Source organism: Hemicordylus capensis, chromosome 2 (assembly GCF_027244095.1).
Source record: "Hemicordylus capensis ecotype Gifberg chromosome 2, rHemCap1.1.pri, whole genome shotgun sequence".
NCBI classification, from domain to species: Eukaryota; Metazoa; Chordata; class Lepidosauria; order Squamata; family Cordylidae; genus Hemicordylus; species Hemicordylus capensis.
The window spans coordinates 317897533-317908668 of record NC_069658.1 but is presented as its reverse complement, the minus strand read 5'-3'; the positions used below and the strand labels follow the sequence as shown (position 1 = coordinate 317908668).

At 43.0% G+C, this 11136-nt stretch overlaps 1 long non-coding RNA gene across 1 annotated transcript; it reads left to right on the top strand.

Moving 5' to 3' along the window:
* The first annotated feature begins 492 nt into the window (after positions 1-492).
* On the top strand, positions 493-4278 carry LOC128347079 (uncharacterized). The gene is made up of 2 exons (XR_008317380.1): positions 493-670; positions 4037-4278. It is a non-coding gene; the product is annotated as an uncharacterized LOC128347079 (long non-coding RNA).
* The last annotated feature ends 6858 nt before the right edge of the window (positions 4279-11136 follow it).

Here is an 11136-nt window from a genome sequence, read left to right as displayed (position 1 = left end):
ATATTGTCAAAAAAAGAGGACATTAATCGTGAGAGAGAGAGAGAGAGAGAGAGAGAGAGAGGACAAAAAGGACATGCGTCATTTTTTAAAAAGAGAGGACAAAAATAAGACACAAATGTGCATAAAATGTGCATGTGTTGATATGTTGACATCATCCCTGAACAAAGTGCTTTTCCTGCCCACCCAGCCACCCCTTCTTTAAACACTCTTCAACTCAAGCATGAGTGCCCCCCTTTCCTGTTCCCTCCTTGCCCAGTCACCCCCCCCCCATGAACAGACTCCAACCTCAAGTGGCAGCACCAGGCGCATAACAATGATCGGGCAAGGGGAGACAGTTGTCTGGGGGCCCCACTGCCTGGAGGGGCCCCCCAGAGACACCTCACGTGACTCCCCATTGCCCCCTGCCCAGCCCCAAGGCTCCTCAGCCACTTGCCCTGTTCGCCATCTCCCCAGCTTGTTCTCCTGGCCGGCAATGGAGCAGCAGACACGCTGCAAAGAGCTGCTTTCCTCCCGCCTCTCAGCTGATCGGCGGGTGGGCGGGGCTTCCACGGAGGTCTGGTGTAGGCCTCTGTGAAGCCTGAACTCGAGTAGGGCCCAAACAAGCCAGGAAGGAGGAGGCAGCCAGAGAGGCCTCCACTGTTCTCTGCAGCAGAAGACCCCCTGCTGCCAGGTAGTGTGAACTCCTTTTTGTGGTTACCTTCCCCACCCCCCCACCCGGATATATAGGCATCTGCTTGCCATAGGGCTTTGATATGGGGGGGAGGGACTGAGAAGTCTCTGAATATTTATTTTTAAACAGCTTGGAAAATTTGCTGGCTTAAAAAAAACTATCTAAAAGGTCCTATAAGTGGCTTGTTTCATGGTAGAAAATTACAAAAACTTCTGGAAGAAACAGTATTATATTTATTTTATTCATTCATTTATAAATGCACTTATGTTCAAGTTGTTTTGCAACCCAGAAGGTCTGAGTGAGAACTGTGAAGCATGTCTTCTGCTTTTATTTTATTTTATTTTATTTTTCTTGTGTGTGAACTGCTCCCCAATAACTTGCAGGGACTTCAGGGTAAATCTGGCCAACATGTGAATGCAGCACCTCCATTCCAGAGGAGATGTGTGTTAAAGGGCTTTAAAAGCCTCCTGTGAAAAACCTCCTGGAATCAAACTTGACTGAATTTGTTCAGAATTCTGAGAAAACAAACATAGGCTCACCCTGCATGGTTGAAAGTCTCCTTGGCTAATCTGCAGCGAGGGGCCCATTTTAATCATTCATCTTTCTAGTGTGTTCTAGGCATTAAAAGTAAAACAAATGTATAGTACTCAATGTATATCTCTGTATATTGTGACATGTGCGTGTGTGTATTCAGTGAAATGTATTTCCAGGCAGCATACTTATTTTGGAATATCAGACTTAAATCCTTGGGGGCCTGGGGTGTGCGGAGGCCCTGGACTTTGAGTGGGGGGGCCCCATTTTAAAATCTTGTCTCTGGGCCCACTCCAACCTTGCTACGCCCCTGGGCAGCACCCTCGTTGGGGTTGGAGACTATATACATTCCACACTTCTTCTTGCCCAGCCATTCCTGTATGAACTTCACACGGGGGGGGGCAGGAATGGACAATTGGCAGGGGCATAGCTAGGGGAGGGGGGGGTCTGTGGTCACCCCTTTTCCTGGTGGCCCCTTAGATTGAGGGAGATAATGAAGAAAATAGGGAGAGGTGGCCCGGGTTCTTTGCTCAATTATAGCAACACCCCTGACAATTGGAAAAGGAAACTTGGGTGGGGCAGGCAGAAAGAAAAAAGAAAGATGCAGCCAAGGAGGGAACAAAGCCTGAGAGGCTTGTAGGAAGGATCCTGTCCAGAGGCTGGAAGGAAGAGTGGGAAGGACATTGGTAGCCTTCCATGTTGGTTAGTACAATGTATTCTTGGTGCTTCCTAGTCTGGAGCACTGGGAGAAGATCATGTGGGGAGATGGGGCTCAGCCAGCCTCCGACTTGGGGGGACACAGCCTCTTCCAAGAATTTCAGGGCAGCAGGAAGCAGCACCCATGGGTGAGCAAGGCAGTCAGAAGCCATTGAGATCCTGGCGGAGGCAGGGTCCCTTGAAAGAGGTGGGGCTCTCAGAGGCACAAGCCCTCCTCTGCCCCCTCTTAATCCATCTGTGCAGCTGCCCCATCATGGACAAAAGAGCCAACTGGACAAATCCTGCACAGACTTAAAAAGAGAGAACTGACCAATATGAATGAGGATACCTGGCCACCTTAAGGGTCCCATGCCTGAACATCTCTCACACACTCGTACATCTGACATAAATGTTATTTATAGGGGTTTCCTTCTGGAGTCTTCTACTGGGGGCTGCAAAGTTGGGGAAGTTCAAGAACAGAGGAGATAAGAAATTTTTATTGTGGAGTCAAGAAGAGAGTCGTGGATGGGGAGGTTGCTGCTCAGATGGGACACCAAGACAAAAGAGCACAGGCATGCCAAATTAAATTATCTGTCTTAGAGCTTGCCTTGCTCACCTTTCAGAGTGTAGTTGCTAGGTCTCTCAGGACATGCCTTTAGTCTCTTGTTTACTCCATATGGAAATTAAGCTTCATTACTAATTCAAGGATTCAGGGTGGGTGCTTTGCCTCTTTGCATGCCTAAGCTGCTTTGGTCCAAATGGAGGCTTGCCAGGCTGTGTTTCTGATTGCTGGATCTATGAGCACTCCCAGGCGTTGAATAACCTCCCCCACCCCACCCCTGAACATAGGAATCTGCCATATACTGAGTCAGACCATTGGTCTATCTAGCTCAGTCTTGTCTACACTGACTGGCAGCAGCTTCTCCCAGGTTGCAGGCAGGAGTTTCTCTCGGCCCTGTCTTGGAGATGCTGCCAGGGAAGGAACTTAGAACCTTCTGCTCTTCCCAGAGTGGCTCCATCCCCCGAGAGGAATATCTTACAATGCTCACACATCAATTCTAACTACATAACTGCATAAAATGTGGTTTTCTAACTGCATAACTGCATAAAATGTGGTTTTCTAACTGCATAACTGCATAAAATGTGGACATTAGACACTGTCCCTGTTCAACGCAGTATAGTGTCTCTCCAGTGGCTTTTATTGCTGCAGGTGGTTTTTTCCCCCTTTTCTTTTTTCCCTTTTTTTTAAAGGCTGTGAGCCCTTTTCAGACAGGGAGGGGACCATCTTATTTTTTCTTTTGTTATGTAAACTGCTTCGAGAACATTTTTTAAAAGTTAAGTATATAAATACATTTTAATAATAATAATAATAATAATAATAATAATAATAATAATAATACCAGAAGTCAGGGTGGAACAATTTAAAGCACCAAAGGAGTATATGAGTAAAGGTGTCGAAAGCTCCCACATGCTGTCTTTCCAACTTCTGTCTATCCCCACACAGTTACTTTTCTCCTGCCAAGCCTTGCTTCTGTAATACCAGAACTGTAACTGTGTGGAGATTGTTCCACCCTGACTTTTAGACACTTGTGTTTTTAGACCTGGATCTTTTGAGTTAGGGTAGGGAATCAGTGAGGGAGCAGTTGTTTGGCAAGGGACTAGAGAGCAGAATGGCCGGAGCAAAGAACAACAAGGGATAAAGTCAACACAGCCTTTTGTTTTCTCCTAGAAAGGCTCAACAGAGCATGCTGCCTTGATGTAATATGTATTTAATTAAAGAGGTCATTAGAATGCCTCTGGTGGGGTAGAGAAGCAAGGCCTTTCCTTGTAGGGACATTTTCATGCTTTCTGCATTAGGAACATAACACAAGTATGGTAAAAGATCACTGTTGATACACATTTTAGCGTTCCTTATGACAAGGACATTTGTCAAGGACAATAACACACCGATTAGGAAAATTCCTTAGTCAGGTCCAACTGCTCCTCAGGGCAGCAAACTATGTATTTGGTGGACTTTTGTTCTGGTGTTCTTCTGTTTAAACTTTAAATCTGCCTGGAATTGCTGATAGTTGCCTTTAATTGCTTATGAAAGTCATTCATATTTGTGGACTAGTGACACAATAACATCTTATCTTCCAGGTGCTGATTATCAGAACTGAAGATTCCCATTTATGATTATCGTTCTTTAACGAACTTAACCTGAATCAAGTCTTAATGATCACAGTGGCTACAGAAGCTGTTAACCTTGGGAAGGTTGTTAACATTCTGTTTTCTCTCTGTGATGCAACCTTGAGTATTTTGTTCTGAAATATTCAGTCTGGTGTGGCTGTTTATGTGCACACTACAGAAATAATGCTAATAAAGGATTCTGAAGATTTTAAGATTACCTAATTTAATACCAAGGGATGTACATAGGATTACTTCAATGCATCTATGCTGCTAGAATCACAGGATCACCCTATCTCTAGATTCACCCTTCTCCCACAGTTTTATGTATTTTACCAACTATAAAAATTGGGAGAGCACACATAGTGGATATAACTGATGTACACTGCAGACCTCTGCATTATCACTTCATACAAGAGGCTGTGGAAGGAGGAGCAGTGGAATACCTCCTTGCTGGGAAATTTCTGGTGACAGAAGAGAGGGGCTTCTTCAAAAATGCATCTGTTAGGATAGGGTAGGGTAGGCTACTCTGACAGATTTACCTTGCTTCTCTATGTTAGAGTGCTTGGAGAGGGTGTTTCTTTATCTACCCCAACTACAGTGGAAGTACACAGCTAAGGAGAGGAGAGCACTGCTAATTAATATTATCTGGAGACATGGAGCTAAAGTTCTAAATAAAGTAGTTTCATTAGGAAATGCATCAGGGAGATAGATAAGGTCTACATGCCTTGCTGCTAGCTACATACAGAAAGAGGGGAAAGGGAGAAGATATCTCTCTCTCTCTCTCTCTCTCTCTCTCTCTCTCTCTCTCTCTCTCTCTCCAGGTGAGCAAATGCAACCTGAAACTATCAGTCTAACAAAGGGGAATCAGGGAATCAGAGTAGAGAAATCATGGTCAGAGGGGGAATGCCCTTACTGGCTGTCTCTACCCTTAATACCCCTAGTGGTCAATAGGGTTGTTGGCAGGGGTGTAGTGGGGTGGGGGATGCTCAGGGATGGAGTGCAAGTACTTCTTGGCTTCTCTGGCTGTGTGGTTGGGCATGGCCATGGGGGCTGTCTGTCATGGAGAGTGCCTGCACTTCTGAATTTGCAACTACATCACCTGTTGCTGCTGCTAAGAGACTATGCCATCAGAAGCTGCATCTCCAACACTGTATTCCAGGCCTGCTCAACAGCCCCCTCCCCCAGCTGTTTTTGGATTACAACTTTCATAATCCCCAGCCACAGTGGCCAATAGCCAGTTATTATGGGAGATGTAGGCCAGCATCAGTAGGAGGGCTGAAGCTGAGCAGCCCTGCTCTATTCAGTCTAGGTAGTCAGATGATCTCCCCCTGATCTAGGACTCAATATTATTAGGAAAGGAGGGTTTCCAGATGTCAGTTTTGTAGAGAGAACTTCCTTTCCCCCTGCAGGGACTTGAAATGTTGGGACTCATAGGTGCCCTCATAAACAGCAGTAATAAATATTCAAACAAATTTAATCTAACATCATAAGCTGTTTTCAAAGTATTAGACTGACCTAGCATTTAGAAATTTAGAAATGGGGTCACAATGTAGACTAGAACTCACATTTCCAGCAGGAGATCCCCTCCCCACCGACCAGGTGTTCTGAAACCTGAGCAACCCTAACTTCTCAAATGACTACATCCCTTTCTAAAAATGCTGGTATGCAGCTCCTATGCAAAATTAGTTTACTACTTTTAGGGAGATTTGCACAACTGATGCAAAATATGTGGTGTCACTGGAGTTTGTTCTTAAGACACTCGATCATATGCTAAAGTCCAGAGAACCTACAAAGCCAGCAAATATGACTTTACTGTTTGCCATGTAAGTAAAAACCAGAATCCACTAAAGGTTAGAGCAGTTTACCTTAATTGGAATTACAACTCTGGTGTGTAGGCTTTTTTACAGATTCCTCCAAAAGGAAATACTGGAACCTGGTCATGACCTTAACTTGAAGGACCATGTCTGAAAACTCAGTGAAGCGCATGGCCCTGGGTAACATTATCTTTCCCAAAACAGACTTAGAGGCAAACTTTCTGTGAGGAAAGTCCATGGACTGTGTTTTTTAAACTGAAAAACAGTTTCAGGAGGCCACGCAAGTCTACGATGAGTATCTGTATCCCCTGACCCTAGAAAGATTAATGCATGTACAGATGTATATAGGAGCCTTAATTAATATCTGTCACTTCCTGCATCTTTTCATTTCAGCACTCAATAATTCTCATATCTAAAGACACCAGGGATGTAGTTATAGTAGAACAAGATGGGACATTTGTTAGAGGGTGGTGGATAGACAGAGGCCACTCTTTGCTTCCCCCCTCCCAACTCACTGGCATGTCATGCCATTGGTTCCCCATTGGAGAACTCACCTCACAAGCCACGATGACGAGTCCTCTGCAGTGAGGGAGAGGGGAGGAGTGTCAGGCAGCATCCTTCCCTCCTCCTCTCCTTGTGACTGCCTCCATGCTCAGTCCACCTCTCCATCAGTCTGAGAGAATGAGGGAAATTCTTGCTGATTTCCTTGCTGCAAAGTCTGAGCACTTAGCCAACCAGTTGCAAGGAGAGAAGAGGGAGGGGCAGGACTAGGCCAGAGGTGTGCTGTGGAGCCCTGCCCACAAGGGTCCAGAATGCTGGAGGAAGCAATGGTCTGTTGTAAGGGTGGGTTTTGTGTGTGTGCCTGGTTTAGGGCAGATTCACCTGATCTGTTTTTTTCTTGCCCCTCCTATTGGCAAGATATACTGAATGCTGCACATTAAAAACACTGGAGATAGCTAGGGGAAAGAGAGGAAGGTAGGGGGAGCTCATCGTCACTGGTACCAGAGCCTATTCCAACCTTCCTATATCCCTGCAAGACATCATGTTCCTTAATCAGAAATGTGAGCTGAGCTGTGAATTCCTTTGCCTTTCTGCATAGTCACTTTTAGGCCAGAATTGCAAATTTACACATTGCATCAGTTTACTGGGGGTTATATTACAACATTCCATAATATAACCCAATAAACCAGTATGCTTTGGAAACAATCAGCTCTTTTAGAATTCATTGATGTGATGCCCCAAATACCCAAACTTAAATTTGTGTCATAAGCACCCTTCACTGCTCTCTCAATAGAAAAACAAAGAAAGGATACATCAACTCCTTTTATGCCATAAAGTAAGTTAATTAGTTTTCATAACTGGCATCTCCCTTGTAAAAATTAATTCCATATATTTCATTTCTTATTTTGAGGTTTCCCCATTTTTAATGTTCACATTATTAAACTATTTCAGTCATGAGTTTGTGATTATGATGCTCAAACAATTTCCCGAAGAGTTGCCTCATGAAGCATTTTGCAATGCAGCTAGGGTCCCTCATTACATGGGATGTCTCCCATTTCAGGGATGAAATGCTGGTCCCTATAGGGACAGTATTTGTCCCTCATTTTGGTGGTGGGGCGAGCAGCTTCTTATTTTGAGAAGTTTTTGGTTGAAAAGTGGTATAACTTGAATATGTTCTAAATAATAACAATGCTGGCATTTTTTAATAGCATATAATTCAGTTACATATACGTCAATGATACTCAGGCTCTTGATTATTTATTTATTTTATTTATTTATTTGATTTCTATATTGCCCCTCCAAAAATGGCTCAGGGCGGTTCACACAGAGAAATAACAAATAAATAAGATAAATAAAATGGATCCCTGTCCCTAAAGGGCTCACAATCTAAAAAGAAACATGAAATAGACACCAGCAACAGTCACTGGAAGTACTGTGCTGGGGGTGGATAGGGCCAGTTACTCTCCCCCTGCAAATAAAGAGAATCACCACATTGAAAGGTGCCTCTTTGCCCAGGTGCGTCTAAAATCTGACTTTTAATATTTAAATTTTGGCTTAAAATAAACGTTAATCCCACTGGATTGTTACCGCTCATGTTAGCAAAGAAGTTCACTTCCAACTGGGAAATGGAACTTAAACAGAAATTTAATTTAATTTAAATTAACATATTTATATACCGCCCAAAACGCAAGTCTCTTATCCTATGGGTTTACTCCACAGTCATTGTTGGCTATGAATCTTGATCAAGCTAGCCTGGCGCTCTCGCAAATAATTTGTGACGTAGTGTGGCAATCCGATAGAAGTTTTATATCAAGGAGATTTATGGTGGGTAACCAATTGCCGCTGGTACTATATCGGGCAGCAGTGATATATAGGAAGATGCTGAAAGGCATCTTGATGACACACTTTACCTTACACTACCGACTTGATTGCACACTTTACCTTTAACCAACTGTATTGAATATGAAACCTGCTAATTACTTAGATAAACTTACAGTAGCAAAATACCTTCAGTAGAGCTTTCATACTAGCACACTTTGACATTTTACCTTCTGCTGTGTTTGAAGGCAGGATCAAAAAAAGTCCCTTACGCGGAGTGGTTTTGTCCTTGCAAGTCAGATGCTATTGAGTCACTACTGCATGTGCTACTATACTGTAGTTTCTACAGGGACACTTGCTATGATCTAATAGTTGCCCTCCTAGCAAATCACTCTGGCCGCCTGGATGAATTCTATGTTAGCTATCTTTTATCTGAGAGTGATGACAAAATTACTTATGCAGTTGCTAAGTTCTGTCTCATTGCTATTAGAATTCGAAGTAAGAGTGTATACGTATAGTTGGACTCCATAAAGGTAAAGTGTGCCGTCAAGTCGGTGTTGACTCCTAGCGCCCACAGAGCCCTGTGGTTTTTCTTTGGTAGAATACAGGAGGGGTTTACCATTGCCATCTCCCATGCAGTATGAGATGATGCCTTTCAGCATCTTCCTATATCATTGCTGCCCGATATAGTACCAGCAGGGATTCAAACTGGCAACCTTCTACTTGTTAGTCAAGCATTTCCCTGCTGCGCCACTTAAGGTGACTCCATAAGCTGGATTAGCTATTGTTAGTGTTTGTGCTGTATGTATATATTTTTCTGGTCAGTGACCGTAAATGAACTGAACTGAACTGACTTAATGTTTCCCCTGATCGTGGTAGTTGTAGATTTTTAGACGATAGGGAAATCCATTTGCATGATGGCTGGCCATTTAGTACTGTTTGGGTTTTTCCTGACACAGATAGGGGATCATATAGCAAGCAGGTTGGCCACATAACTAGAAGATACCCCGACACTGGGCTAAATGTGTGAGGTCAAACCAGCTCAAAATGAAGTTTAGAATAAAGAAAAGCTCTGGGTTTGTGATTTAAAGAAGCTTTTGGATTGAATAAAGGGCAACTTCATGACAGTTATAAAGTGTACCGATTTAATTTTGTATTAAATCATAGTGACATTGGCAGTGGCCCGGGGCAAGATTCAACCCCCACCCCCGTTGCTCATTGACTACAATCCCCCAATGTTGCAAAGCTCTTGTCCTCACTAATGCCCCCACTCACGGTCACATTTCCTATGTGGAACCTTGCCACTTCCTGCCCCCGCTTGCCACCATTTCCTAGGCATCTTCTGCAGAAATAAGCGGATGGGTGAACTCTTTCCTCTTTTGTTCACTAGAGAGTAAAAAGAGCCCTTTCAGCCACTTACTGCCATGTGAGCTTGTTGAGAAATGGTGGCAGCAGAAGCACAAGGAGAAGGTGGCAGGGCAACAGTGAGGGGTTCTTGGCGGCCCATGTTCTTAGAAAATGTCTGTCCAATTTCAGGTACACCCCTGAGTGGTGAAAATGTTTTTCTCAGGTGCAATTTACTGAAGGCATCTGAACTCAAGCCCTATTAAAAATGCATGTATTCTGTACTTGTACTCTCAAGTTGACTGAAATGGGCAAATTGTCAGAAATACAAATGTTAATGTTTCTCATTCTAGTACTTCAAATAAGCTGCTAGGAAGGTTTCATTTGACAAATGCACATTTGGGGACATAATTTGCTGCATCCTATTCTCCTCACATGCTCGAAAACTGCAAGTAGATAACTACTAAGCATCAGGAGTAGTTATCTAGAATCAGACTACTTCAGGTTTAAAAACATGATGATGTCACATCACTGTTCTGAACTATTTGAACTTTACATTCTTCTCCATTCCAGGAAGTGAATCACAGCAATCCACTGAAGTATAGAATTAGGAGGACAATAGCTGGGTCATTTTACTTCAAAATAAATAAAAGCCTTCAGCTTACTTCTGTGAAATTGTAGTTAAATTTTAGCCCAAAGTCCTTGCTTGAACAAGATTTGCTGCACAGCTATTCATATTAAATTCAAATATACTGCTAAACCAAATAGGAAAATCACCATATCAAGAATCTGAACTGAAGTCTGTTGAAGTAATTTGCTTAGATTTCTGTATCTAGACCTTGAAACAAGTTTCTTTATTTATGGTGGGGGGGTGCATTTTACACAACTGAAAGGGTTTTAGATTTAGTGAACAACTAACTGTGGATACCAGAAGGTTATACTTTTCTCATAGCTCCAAAGATTTCTCCCTCAGAAGCATATTTCTCTCTGAATATATTTGTTTAATCATTTATATACTATTTGGCATTAATTGTAATAATATTTGGTATGCAACAACAGTGGATCCAAAATACAAATCAAATGAGTGGATTTCTTTTCCTCACAACCCTGGGTATCTCTATCAGTATTATTAGTCTCACTGCCTGCTTCTCTCATCTCATCACACATTTGGCTTTGTAGTTGTTTACATCACAAGAACTAAATAACACACAACTAAACAACTAAAAAAACCCATGTGTCTCCAAACACTTTACCATCAGAAATGTATACACAGCAATGATTCCACCTTCACACTGCCTGTGTTTGGGACACAATTCTATGTTTTGGGTTTGATTTTAACAGCCCTAATCAGCTTGAAGCCACTTAATGATGCAGCGGGGAAATGACTTGATCAGCAAGCCAGAGGTTGCTGGTTCTTGAATCCCCGCTGGTATGTTTCCCAGACTATGGGAAACACCTATATCAGGCAGCAGTGATACAGGAAGATGCTGGAAGGCATCATCTCATACTATGCGGGAGATGGCAATGGTAAACTTCTCCTGTATTCTACTAAAGAAAACCACATGGGGCAGTAACCACAGGGAAGTAACAGCA